Source organism: Mizuhopecten yessoensis, unplaced genomic scaffold (genome assembly GCF_002113885.1).
Source record: "Mizuhopecten yessoensis strain PY_sf001 unplaced genomic scaffold, ASM211388v2 scaffold11139, whole genome shotgun sequence".
NCBI lineage: Eukaryota > Metazoa > Mollusca > Bivalvia > Pectinida > Pectinidae > Mizuhopecten > Mizuhopecten yessoensis.
Genome location: NW_018408899.1, coordinates 1,031,294 through 1,044,532, shown reverse-complemented (window position 1 = coordinate 1,044,532; position 13,239 = coordinate 1,031,294). Strand labels below are relative to the sequence as shown.

The window sequence follows — 13,239 nt, the reverse complement described above, 5'->3', positions numbered from 1 at the left end:
CAAACATGTTTTGAGAACCTTATATGTCCGCAAGCTTGAAGTTATAATACAGGTGTTTGCTCAGCTAACATTTTATGGCCTGGGGTGTCAGGAAACTGTTTACAGTTGTCAGCGATGGGAGAATTTAAATGTAGGTTATATAACCTTTACAGAAAACATCAATTTGCATGGCTTCAGTTTTTTAATTTCACTAATGGAAGCCATCAGGTTGAGTTTCTGCTGTAGTGGATTGCTACCCCAGACATTTCATTTGTGAATCATACCGTTACTGTCGTCCATTTGTCCAGCTCTGGGTATGCATATTGGCCATGAAGGCAGGTGATGGCTTTGTGAATTTAACGGGAATGTTAAGTGGACGCAGTGCAGTCAGCAGCAGTCACCTAGCTAAACACTACAATAGGGCTGTAGCGTATCTTTGTCCTTCATTTTTAATTCTATACTCAGCGGAGGATAAATATGGGGTTTGGGGAAAGCAATCACATTCATTTCCTGAGGGATTTATTTTTGATCTAAGGCATAATTTCAAGGGTTGACTGTCCAGGTATCAAGAACTCCACACAGTTATGGAGTAAGGCAGTAAAATATTTTAATAGTTGTAAGTCAGATTAAGTACTAAATCCAGTATTGCCCTCCATTGAGGATATTATGGTTTACATCTGTATGTGTTGTCTTTGATAGAAAAAAGTGCCCTTGCCTTGGGCTTAGTATATGTCTCTACCACATCCCTGAGCACTTGGACACAATGGTGTCTTGTTAATTGAGGGCTGCATGACTGTCAGTCAGATATCCTTTTACATAACAATGTAGCACTGTGCTCCAAACTGCACAGCTGTATAACATGACAGCAGGAAGGACAGAATGATTGACTAAAGTTTACAAGTCAAATATTCTATATCTCTCAAACTTTTGTTGTTTTGTTGAAATAAAGAAAGCATGTGAACCAATGTCCTCTCTTACTGTAAAATTATTTGAATTGAATGATCATGATCAGTCCCTAGAATTGGCACCCCTACAGGTCGGGACACAAAGGCGACCAAAGAAATCTGCTGTCCCCATTGCAATATTTCTGATTTTTATGTTTCTTTTTACTTCTAAATACCTTTTAATTCCTAGCGCCTTGCTTAGCAACACCTCACTTGTGGCTTTCATGTTGTACGTTTGCCCTGATGAGAACGGCAATGGGTTCTGTCCCCAAGCCGGGACATACCAATGTCCTTTAAAATGTTAGTTAATTTGTTATATCGTACTTAACGTTTAGCATTTAGGGGTATGGCAACAACTGGTTCACACCATTGTCAGTATAATGTGATCGGGTGTAATGCTGTGCTGGGTGCCGTCGGCATGGTATTTCAGTGAGACAGCACTATAAAGTTGGCATCAGATCTGCGCTATCACAAGAAGGCAATAAAACCAACATTTACCCTGCCTCCAGCACGCATACACACATGTACAACACACATGGAGAAACGTCCTTAAATGACCTTAGCTGTCATTAGGATGTTTAAAACAAAACCACACCAAACCCTAGAGTATGAGCGATGTTTTTCCCGAGCTTGGTTAATTTGTGGACTTCCACTTTGTTATATTGTGTCAATTTTACAATGGAGCCCAGTAATGGCATTGCTTGCGTCCTACATGTGTTAGATTTATGCATATTTACAATTGTTAGATCTGGGCAACTATTCAACCTGTTATCCCCACCAGATTCAGTTTTATCATCCAGAAGAAAAGATGGAAGAGTTGATTACATGCTTGGGGGATTGACTGGTTGAATATTTAAATCTGAATTCTTGATTCTCAATATGCCATATAGTATCCAGAAGGAGGCAGAGTTGTACAGTTTTATTGAATTTTCAATGAGAATTTGAGGTTGTGAAATTGACTTTGGCACCTACTTGTTGTCTTTCAAACTATGTCTCATGCAATCATCTGTGGTGGAAAGAGTATTAGATAACTCCATTGTAAGCTTAAATATTTTATGTTCCTTGACATTCAAAATTTTATTTTAGAAAATTATGTGAAAACTTTGAATTCATGATGATGGTAATATTTCTTGGGTACATGTATTTATTGCAACTGCTGCAGTGCGGTATAGTGTTTCTTATACTTATAGGTATATTGAATGTTAGTTTATCATACATCGGTGATAACAGGACAGAAAAAAAAGATTCATTTGAAGATTGGTTGTTCTCAACATGATTTCTTTTGTTACGTTTGCAATATATATTATTATATTGAGTATTCGGTTACCAATTTTACATCAAAAGCCAGTAATTGTTCTGGCCGTATAGGAATTCAGTGATACTGATTCGATTTAACCTTTTCCCAGAGTTCAGCTTGATGCCATTATACCCATGGAAGCAGCAATACCAAACAGATACCGGTTCTCGCCCCTTTGATCTTCCCGTCATCCAAGGTCGATATCAAGAACTTCTGAAAATGGAGGCTAGCTATAGTCAGCTAATGAATGAGTTCATAGCAGGTGAAACAACATTAGCTTGGTATGACTTTTATACAAGATTTCAGGGCAAATCAATAGACAGAATGCGAAAAAATGTTTCACACGGGCTAAATTACCATTTAAATGATAGTTTTGGAATTTGTATTGCTGATAACCCCTACCTGATATTCTGCAATTTGGTTTAATTGCTTATTAAAATTGTCAATGAAAACACTTTTTTATTATAGAAAAATAACACTTCAAAATACGCACAGAGATTAGAGTCCATTTTGTGCTGTTTATGGTAGTCAATGATATATTGAATTGACTGTCACCTTCGAAAGTTAGAACGTGAAAAAAATTGTTTAATGGTTAGGTAATTGATGTACATTATTGTGGATTAGTCTGGCGAAAGAAAGAATGCCATATATTTCTGATAGTGGACACTTTTGAGGATGGGGAAATTTGGTTTGCTAATTAATGTCTGAGAGTTTAATGGAGATTTCATGCTACAGGATGGGGGCCTTGTATTAGCGACTTCCCTTCCCTGCAGTAAAAACGAGGATTCGTAATCTAGTGTCATTAGATGACTTTGTCCGATATATATATATTATATAATGTAGATTATCTTCATGTATTGATTTTCTCATCAGATGAATTATTTACGTTCCTTTGGCGAGTGTTCTGGATGACAGAGGTAATGCCCGTTATTTTGGTCTCCTGGTCTTGAATATTAAAAAAGGGAATAGATTGTTTCTGACTTTTTATGCGGTATACACATATTCTGCGTAAGGGTGGGAAACTGTAATTATACATCTAGAGAGACTAATTACAGGGAACTACCTATCCAACATATTAGCGGCAAATAAATCCATGTTTTCAGAGTTCCATTCATATCAGTCTTCAGATAAGAAGACAAAATTAGAAGATGATCCTGATCTATATGTAAGGTGATGTCGGAAAGACACAGAGGCGCTGCTTTTCCGACGGCGGCGTCAACAATGATCAGGTTTTGCGTTTAGCTGTGTTTCTGACAAAGCTACACCAACAAAACCTCGATCATAGATGAAGCATGGGTAGTGGAGCCTACTGCACTAAAAACATTTCATTGATTTCTGCATTTTTTTGGTAAAAACCTCAAATTTCTGGACTTAGAAAAAAACTCAAGGTTAAGGTTTTGCATTTAGCTCTTACATATTACGTTGTTTCTGACAAAGTATAAATGCTAGAGCAACCAAACTTGGGTCATAGGTGTATCATGGGATGTATAGCTGATTGCATTACACTCTTTAATAGCATTTCAACGATTTCTGTATTTTTTTGGTAAAAACCTAAAATTTCTGCACTTGAAAAAAACTCAACATTAAGGTTTTGCGTTTAGCTCTTGCATATTAGGCTCTTTCTGACAAAGTATAAGAGCTAGACCAACCAAACCTCAATCATACATGTATCATGGGTAGTAGAGCCTGGTACTCTAAAAACATTTCTTGGATTTCTGCACTTTTTCGGATAAAAACCTGAAATTTCTGGACTTTAAAAAAAATCAATGTTATGATTTTGCATTTAGGTCCATTTCCTTATGTACTTGGGTCAATCTACTGTAGGTGTAATATAGCTGAATGCACTACACTCTTTCCTAATATTTCATGGATTTCCCCCATTTTGGGTGGAAAACCCTCACATTTGTGGACTCAAACTTAGGGCTTTTTTAGCACTTGGGTTGTTGTAGTCTTCGAGGGTGGAAACTTGGAAAAATAGGGAATACGTGTGAAAGAATATGCAATATATATCTATCCATATCAAAGTTATTTCTGATAGAGGTCATTTCTCTTTAGCTCAGCAGGTATAAAAGAGTGTCTAACTAGAAAGCCTGGGATTTCAGGTTTGATCCCTAGTGAACGATTTCAGGTTTGATCCCCAGTGAACAAAGATATTCTTTCACTCTTTCCTTCATCTTACATGCCTTGCTAGAATTTCCCTTTAGCTCAGTGGTACAGCGTTAGCCATTTGACTACAAAGTTTGGGATCAGGGGTTCGATCCCCAGCAAACGCACATACTCTTTTCTCTCACTTCCTTCCTATATACTAACTGGTGCTGTTGACCCTCCCGAATCGGGGTAAAAGCGGAGAACCCTTGGTGGGGAGCAAAAACACCTGGGTTGTTTTAGTTCTCTAGGGTGAAAACTTGGGAAAATAGTGGAATGTGGAATTTCCATATGGCTCAACAGTAGAGCTTCCCACTAGAAAGTCTGAGATTGCAGGATAGATCCCCAGTGAATACACTACTTCCTTCCTAGTTAGCATGATGTATAAAGTTTGAGAGTCCCACTGCTGTTCTACAGGCCTTAGAAAGTTATTTCCTTGTTTAACTTATGGTATCCTTCTATATTCATATGAAGACAATATCGATTGCAGTCATTTTTAGGGAGTGAGAACTTTTTTAAAGCATTCAACGACATTTTGCAGAAAATAACTAATTGACATGGCAATTAAATACCATGACTTACTGCATACTTCCCACCTCTCACAATGGAAAACTGTGGGCAATAAATCACTTGCTACCACAGTCCACTGCACACATAATCCCCTTTCATGGCCAATCATGATTACATGACCATGAAAAGGGGTGTGCCCAGTGGACTGTGGTCACAAATGCTGTAAGAAAGGGGAGATAATCAATAAGAAGGTAACGATGAAGTCAATACAGTGGAAAGGATAAACTTAATTGACACATTTAAAATATGAAAAATAACAAAAATAAAGTTAAAAATGGTAATTTCATGATTGAAAAACAAACAAACAAAACGACTGAGTTGGCAGCGTTATTGATTTCCTTATCACGTGACAGGATAAGCATTTCCTGGAAAAGTTTATAAACTTTAGGAGCTGTTTCTTTATACAAAATTGTACATTCAAATATAACATTCATTGAAAGAAATGGAATTCCTTAGGGATTGATAAACCCTTACATTGTATGTATGAAAATGGTTTCAATATCCTGTACCTTTGCCACATCTTGAAAATTAAACTGAAAATGTAGTGAGAAATTCAACGTTGTTTCCCGTATTTTGTTCTAATTGTTGAACAGACACTCCTTACTTTCCCTGACACTGGAGGTGGATAGTAATCCAAAAACACTTGTATCCATTATGAAGGATACACTCAGACTGGGCTATTGAGAATAAAGACAAACTTACCTGGTTCTGATTAGTACTCACTCACACAGGTACATGTAAATTATCTGCAGTGTAGGGTAGGTAAAAAGATTGTCCAGGTGAACATTTTTTACTCAATTTTTCTGTTTTGTTCGAGTTGGGAAGCATGCAGTAAGCCAGTTATTGCATGATTTCTCGTCACTCGGGACTTATTACACCCGAGCTGCGCTCGGGTGTAATAAATCCCTTGTTACTCGAAAACCATGTAATAACCTTTACTGGTAGCACAGTGGATAAGCTCCTTGGTTTATAATCATGAGATCTGGGGATCAAATTAGGGAAAAAATTAAAATCATTATGATAAATGTATTCCATATAAAACTGTTCGCTTTATATTAAATGGGCAAGCAACTCAAAATTGTGTTAGATATTGTAACTCTTTTATGTTAAAGATACAACACAATGTTTAAAATCTGTAGACCTTAAAAAGTCTGTAAAGGTTATTGCATGGTTTTCGAGTAACAAGGGATTTATTACACCCGAGCGAAGCGAGGGTGTAATAAGTCCCGAGTGATGAGAAATCATGCAATAACTGGCTTACTGCATGCTTCCCAACTCGAACAAAACAGAAAAATTGAGTAAAAAATGTTCACCTGGACAATCTTTTTACCTACCCTACACTGCAGATAATTTACATGTACCTGTGTGAGTGAGTACTAATCAGAACCAGGTAAGTTTGTCTTTATTCTCAACAGCCCAGTCTGAGTGTATCCTTCATAATGGATACAAGTGTTTTTGGATTACTATCCACCTCCAGTGTCAGGGAAAGTAAGGAGTGTCTGTTCAACAATTAGAACAAAATACGGGAAACAACGTTGAATTTCTGACTACATTTTCAGTTTAATTTTCAAGATGTGGCAAAGGTACAGGATATTGAAACCATTTTCATACATACAATGTAAGGGTTTATCAATCCCTAAGGAATTCCATTTCTTTCAATGAATGGTATATTTGAATGTACAATTTTGTATAAAGAAACAGCTCCTAAAGTTTATAAACTTTTCCAGGAAATGCTTATCCTGTCACGTGATAAGGAAATCAATAACGCTGCCAACTCAGTCGTTTTGTTTGTTTTTCAATCATGAAATTACCATTTTTAACTTTATTTTTGTTATTTTTCATATTTTAAATGTGTCAATTAAGTTTATCCTTTCCACTGTATTGACTTCATCGTTACCTTCTTATTGATTATCTCCCCTTTCTTACAGCATTTGTGACCACAGTCCACTGGGCACACCCCTTTTCATGGTCATGTAATCATGATTGGCCATGAAAGGGGATTATGTGTGCAGTGGACTGTGGTAGCAAGTGATTTATTGCCCACAGTTTTCCATTGTGAGAGGTGGGAAGTATGCAGTAATACCAGTTACTACTCATTACCCCTCGTTACCTAGATCTCAGACAAGGTAATATTTTGTCAGACCTTAAAAAGTCTTACTACTCATGAACCCTCATTACCTATAGCTCATGCAGACAAGGTCATGTCAGTTTCAACACTAGCAATCAGGAATAAATAGGCTTACTGAATTTTAAACTGTTATGTGTTTACAACAGTGATTATAAAATGCTGACTTGTTTGTTGATACTATTAATGCGAATTGTTAAATTGTTACGAAGATTAAGGTATACGTCATTGTATTCTATGATATAATGAGATTAGACCAAGGCAAGGACAGATGTAAGCTGCTTTTATATTTTGACTATTTAAAATTAATATACGTAAGACATTCAACCAAATTACCTTAACGTATTATGTTAATAAGATTTTGGTTAAGCTCGTTTTTATTTTTTGAGTCCGACTTCACAATTTATTAAATGTGACATGTCTGGTTGTACTATCAAGCCATGGTACATTTGTGAGGGTTTTCATTTTGTTATACATTGTACAATGTTTGAATACAACCTTTGAATCCAGTAGTTCTGAAAACTGAAATTAACATTGTGGAAACCATAAGAAAGTCAATTTAAGGTAAGTCAGGTGTGGTGCAAAATTAAAAAACCAAACATTTGCAGTACGTTGTAATTGGTTATGGTACAAGTACATCAACATGGACCTTTTAATTTGATTCTCCATAATGATATACATTTTTTTCAGGATTTAATTAATACTGAAACTTTAATGTTTATGTGACAACAACATTACGTTATATTTATGACTTAAATTGTCCTCAATTAGTTCTGGACAAAAGAGAACCGATAACACAGACAGACTCTTATACAATATTGATAGTTTTGTCATCTTTTATGTCTCGAACGATGCTATTTGTAGCTAGGAGTGTTTTCACCACACTTCAAGACCTCGACTGGTATTATTAGCACGTTCTTGATGTGGTTCTCCTCACTTTTACTCCAAGAATAACCACATCTTACAAAAGGAAATATCTATCTAAGGTTGAGTGACTTTTAAGGTATTTTCCACAGGCAGGCTACAGTTCAGTAAAACATGTATTCATTAGTCAGAAGATTGTATTTATTTGAACAAAAAATGTTTTTGCTAAATGTAATATTGTAATTTTTTCCAGAAAAAATGCTAGTAAATTCATGGTAATTAATTAATGGATGCTCAATGTCTTATTAAAGTGGTACATTAAATAAAGTGTGGCAGTCTGTTTACTAAAAATTGTTATTACCTTTTGAAAAATCTATAAATAACAACAATATATAAGTCAAGTCAGGTATTTGTTTAGGTGCTTAATTATTTCTTTAGGAGAAACCTAGCTGAGAGAAAAACCAATACGATACATTTTTAATGGTGAAGGTGGATAGTAAGGTGACAGAGTGTAGTTCTGTTTGATAGCAATACCCCCCTACAACTTGTTGTACTGGGTAGACTGCTGAGGTGAACAGGTGCTAACTGATCACCTGCGTCACCGGCTGAGATGAACAATGCTACTCCCCATCACTAATTAACAACATGTAGGTAGGGTAGATTTCAAAATGTACTAATCATCAGGACACACAAGTCAATTTTTAATCAGAAGTACTAGATTTTTGTCAGCAGATAAATTAATTAGGTGTATGAACAGGAAATCTTATCAGACTCTTTCTACATGTTATTTAAATGGCTGAATTATTTTGTTTGGTCTTGTCCTACCATAAACATATCTCAAAAAGTATATACAGATAAAAGTCAGCAGGAATAGTGTGCTCTTAAGCATTCACGCTTTAGGCTATATGGGTTGTTGATGTGCAGATAGTAGGTTAAATGATGTACAGAGAATCCCTAGGGAATCTGCATTAGTGTTATATCAGATTTAAACAGGTCAAATCACGAGATTATCAATCTGTTACTCATGATTGGTGAAAAAAATCATTAAATTGAAAAACCTTTCACTAATTATTACTTTCTTTTGGAATTTTGTTTTCCACATTTGCCTTTTAATATAGAATGTTTGTTGTACTTTTTTTGTATTTGTGTTATTCCTGTTGCTTTAAGAATATATCATGGTATTACCCAAGTCACAATGTGTTGCCATATTCCAATAAACAAAAACAAAATTATGCTTGGCCTGATTTTAGTTATAATATCAATTTCATTTGCTTCTGTAGGACCAGTTGTATGCAGCAGCATTACCAGATATTTTATTGGCAGATTTTATACATTTGGCCTTAAACTCTAATATTCTGCTGCACTGTTCCCTCCTGCTAGTTTACTGTCATTACAGTAATACCAGGCATGTTGGGTTAGAGATGGCAAGTGTAAAGCGTACGCCCCAAAAACGTAACACAATCACGCCTACGGTATTACAAAGAAGCCTCACAGTACATTAACTTTTGCGAAACAGTATTCAGGGGAGATCGATCGTTTTTTCTATGATCTGGCGATTCATTAATTATTTACCATACTAGCATCTAGGCTGTTGAAATGCCTTGACATTACTCTTGGAATTGCAGCTATTCCATTTTGATACGCATGTAAAACAAGCGTCCCCCCGGGAGCTCTGATTACTTCGGATACAGGTCTAGGTCATTTACTGGAAGCATAATGAAGGTTACAGCTTCAGCAAAGTAGGTCAGTCAGGAATTTGAGGTTATCGAGTGATCATGATACCACAGAAAATCGAAATTAGAGCTGAAACAAAATTTTCCATTTAAAATTGTCATTCTTAGCCACACTGAAGTATATCCTGGTCGTAATAAAAGAAAAGAAAAACAGTTCATGAAGAATAAATTTTTTTTTTTCTCAAAATACTAAATTTTATCTTCTTGATCCAGCTGCAAAAAATCCTAAAAACATCCTATTAAAGTATTAGATGTAAGCTATGATATTGTGATCATCATTTTAGTGATTAATTCTTTTTATGGAGCTAGAGGCTTCAAAATTAGACTAAGCAGTGAAGTCTCTCGAATAGAGTAGATTATACTTATATTTCATCTGATATGTATTCTTATGTAAATTTGTGTTTAATAAATGTTGATTGTGAGAATTGAATTATCATTCAAAAAAAGATGTTTAAACATAACTTCATGCAGATATACACAATGAATGTAGCATAAATTGATATGCTTGAGAATAATTGCGGAGAGTCAGGTTGTGAAATTAAAGTGTGATTCATGTATTTCCTAGTTTTCTACAGTATACCTTGTACAAGAGAGTTATCTCGATTGCGGTTTTATTAGGGTTTTGATGTTTTAATCAAAACAAATTGAAACTTAAATGATGGAATCTTCCTGTATCAGAAGTTTACAGAGATCAACAGAATCGTTCACCATTAGGGGTGAAATAGGTGGATCTCAGTCCAAGAGGGAATATTCTGAAGTTGCAAAATGAAAAGTTGCAGATGAACTGTTCGCAATGTCATAAGTTATGTCATGTTGATGTTTCATCTATATAATTGTTGTCTCTGAAAAGCCTCTTCCTCTAAATCGTAAACATAATTTCGCACAGGAAAAAGTGTGGAATTACCTGTCCAATTGCAAGGTAAGAGATAAATACCCCGGTAGGTCTTTAAAGATATCTACATTGTGCATTGCCTTAAAATACAGAGGAATTCTGGATATTCATTCCACACCTTTAATCCCAGAAAAATTCGCTGGATGTGGATTATTTTGGATTTTTGGGACAATATCAGACAGAAAAGGACAACTGGATGATGCATGGTGATTTGACTGCAGATTAACAAGACTGTAACAGATTTCGGAAGCAACTACTTGTACTTAGGAATTAAAGGGGCAGTAGGAATCAGCAGAGGTCGTTATTTAGATTCCTCTTTGACCAACAATGATGTTTCTGATCTTACTTTTATGCTTCCCAAATATTGCAGTGATAGCCAGTTTTTTGTCGATAAGTTTCTGGAAATGTTATCTGCTATGGAACTCTTCAGACGTTTTGTCTGCAATAATCGTCGACATTATTGTCATAGTAACAATATATGAAATCTATGATGGATGCTCTGCGGTTATCATTATTCTTCCAGAGTAAACAAAAAAAGCGGAGAGATGAAAAGTATTATAAATGAATTGTCAGAAATTTATTGACAATCCATAGGAGGTATCTGAAAGTATTCATACCGAAAAACTCAGTAATGGAATCTAATTTATGATCAATAATCATCAGCCTAAGCGATAAGTTGAAGTGTTGGGTGAGAATAGATTGTTAATACATTGTGTTTGACAAGAAATGTTTATTCAATGCCTGGTAGGCATACCTGATTGTATAAAAAGATAATGATTATCACACTTTTAAATGTTCAAGAAATTTAAATGAGTTTTTTTATATGGAAATTACAGCTTTTGTTTAACAGTATAAACTTTTAACACTGTATTTGATAAATATATAATTTCAACCACCTGATATTGCAAGGGTCGGCTCGTTGTTAGCTAACATTGCTGTCTACGATACAGTACCGTCACTTGTGTCCTAATATCCGACAAAAGTTTGCACGAGCGTGAACAATAATGAGATGACAAACAAAAACAAATTGGTCAATACTCCTGAGTCAAGGAGTGTGTCAACACGTTAACCCTTTCACCAATTAAAGTGAAAATGAAATATATTATCCAGGTGATATTTTGTTACAGAAATAGACGTCATGTCATCGCACCTGTACTATAAATTCTGTCTGACCGTGGTTGTAATATATCTGGGGGGATATAATGTATCTGACGTGTGCTGGGCGGCGTATGTTGACCAATAGCTGTCCCAAAGGTATCGACATATCAATGGATTGACATTAGCCTTTCTTACGAGCCTATGTTTCCTTTTAACTAATCGTAGGTTTTTAAACTCTGGGGACCACAATCTAATCAATATCACTCTGAATGGATCATATGCCGCTGATTGGTTCAGAAAGCTGGCATTAAGTAAGTCTGATTGACCGGTCCCCTTAGATGAGGTGAGACTGACCAAGGAGTCTGGCTTGTCTTAGGCTATGATATAAATCCACTATCAGACAGCTTTGATGCAGTATGTTTCCTCTCTTACTGTATTCAAGGGAGCAATTTCATAGATGCTGCAGGACCTGGATAAAAATGGAAACTTATCTCCAGAAGCAGAAATTAGGTATTGTTACCTAAGGTACAAAAGAGAGACAAAGACTTTTTTTTTAAAAATAATCAGAAAGTTGATTTATCATCTGCAGTGCATGACTTTAAAAAATCAACAACAGTTTTTAAGAGATGTAGCGTCCATAAACCAAGGTGGTTAAGATGGCCGACTCCTGTTTTTACCGATAATGGTTTTGTGCTTCCGTAAGTCTGTCCTCACGGCTCACCACATAACATGGGGAGTCGACGAGGTCCTTAATCTGCTGGAAACGAGGAAATTTTATACATTTGGTAAATTAGTTCTCCCATTCTAATCAGCCATTAAAATTGATTTTGTATTCAGTTTCTGTTCAGATGAATTAGGCACCGAGAAATTGAAATCCCGAGATGGGAAGTTACAAATAAACGGCATGGCTACATGCAATTCTATCAACCGGCAGCAGTTTTCTTCCTGATAATTGGTGGTTATGACGAAATAATTATGTCATACCCACAATGTTAACTCCTGCTGTATATACGTTTTCTTTTCATTGTACTAGCTGTGTACTATTGTTTGCTGCCCTGTATTGTTAATGGGTTGTTACATGTACCTTTAAATAATTAATGCTGCCAAAAATTACTTTAGCAAACGAATAAAAAAGAAACTGTATTCTGAATAAATACAGGATTTGATCTTATTCCTGAGAATAAAGTGAATAATTATTTTTGAAATTCTGTTATTTAATTGTTAATTTCACCTGCCTATATCCTTTAAATCTTTGCGGAGTGTGTAGAAGAATAACAAAAAGACTTTGTCAAACAAAGTAGTTCCCATTTCTAAGGATCCACATCTTCAGCAGCAGTCAAAGACTAGTTCACTTGCTTTGTTTTACATTCTCTCAACCACAACTGCTTCACCAACTTAAAATGTATGCTGGGTGATTTAGATAAAATGTATGCTGGGTAATTTAGATGAAGTGTATGGTGGGTGATTTAGATGAAATGTATGCTGGGTGATTTAGATGAAGTGTATGCTGGGTGATTTAGATGTTCATTCAAGATTAACAGGCTCAAAAGGGAATTTTGGAGTTTAGCATGGTCCAACAATTGGAACTAATT

At 35.6% G+C, this 13,239-nt stretch overlaps 1 protein-coding gene across 4 annotated transcripts in view; it reads left to right on the top strand.

Moving 5' to 3' along the window:
- The window catches only part of LOC110466654, a 103,554-nt gene that overhangs the window by 23,007 nt on the left and 67,308 nt on the right, over nt 1-13,239 (top strand). The window contains exon 1 of one of the 4 annotated variants that reach the window (XM_021523298.1): nt 7,521-7,624. The exons of the other annotated variants lie outside the window; for them this stretch is intronic. The gene's annotated coding sequence lies outside the window, so the exon portion shown is untranslated. Of the gene's footprint in view, nt 1-7,520; nt 7,625-13,239 lie in introns of those variants that run through there. 4 annotated transcript variants of the gene reach the window in all.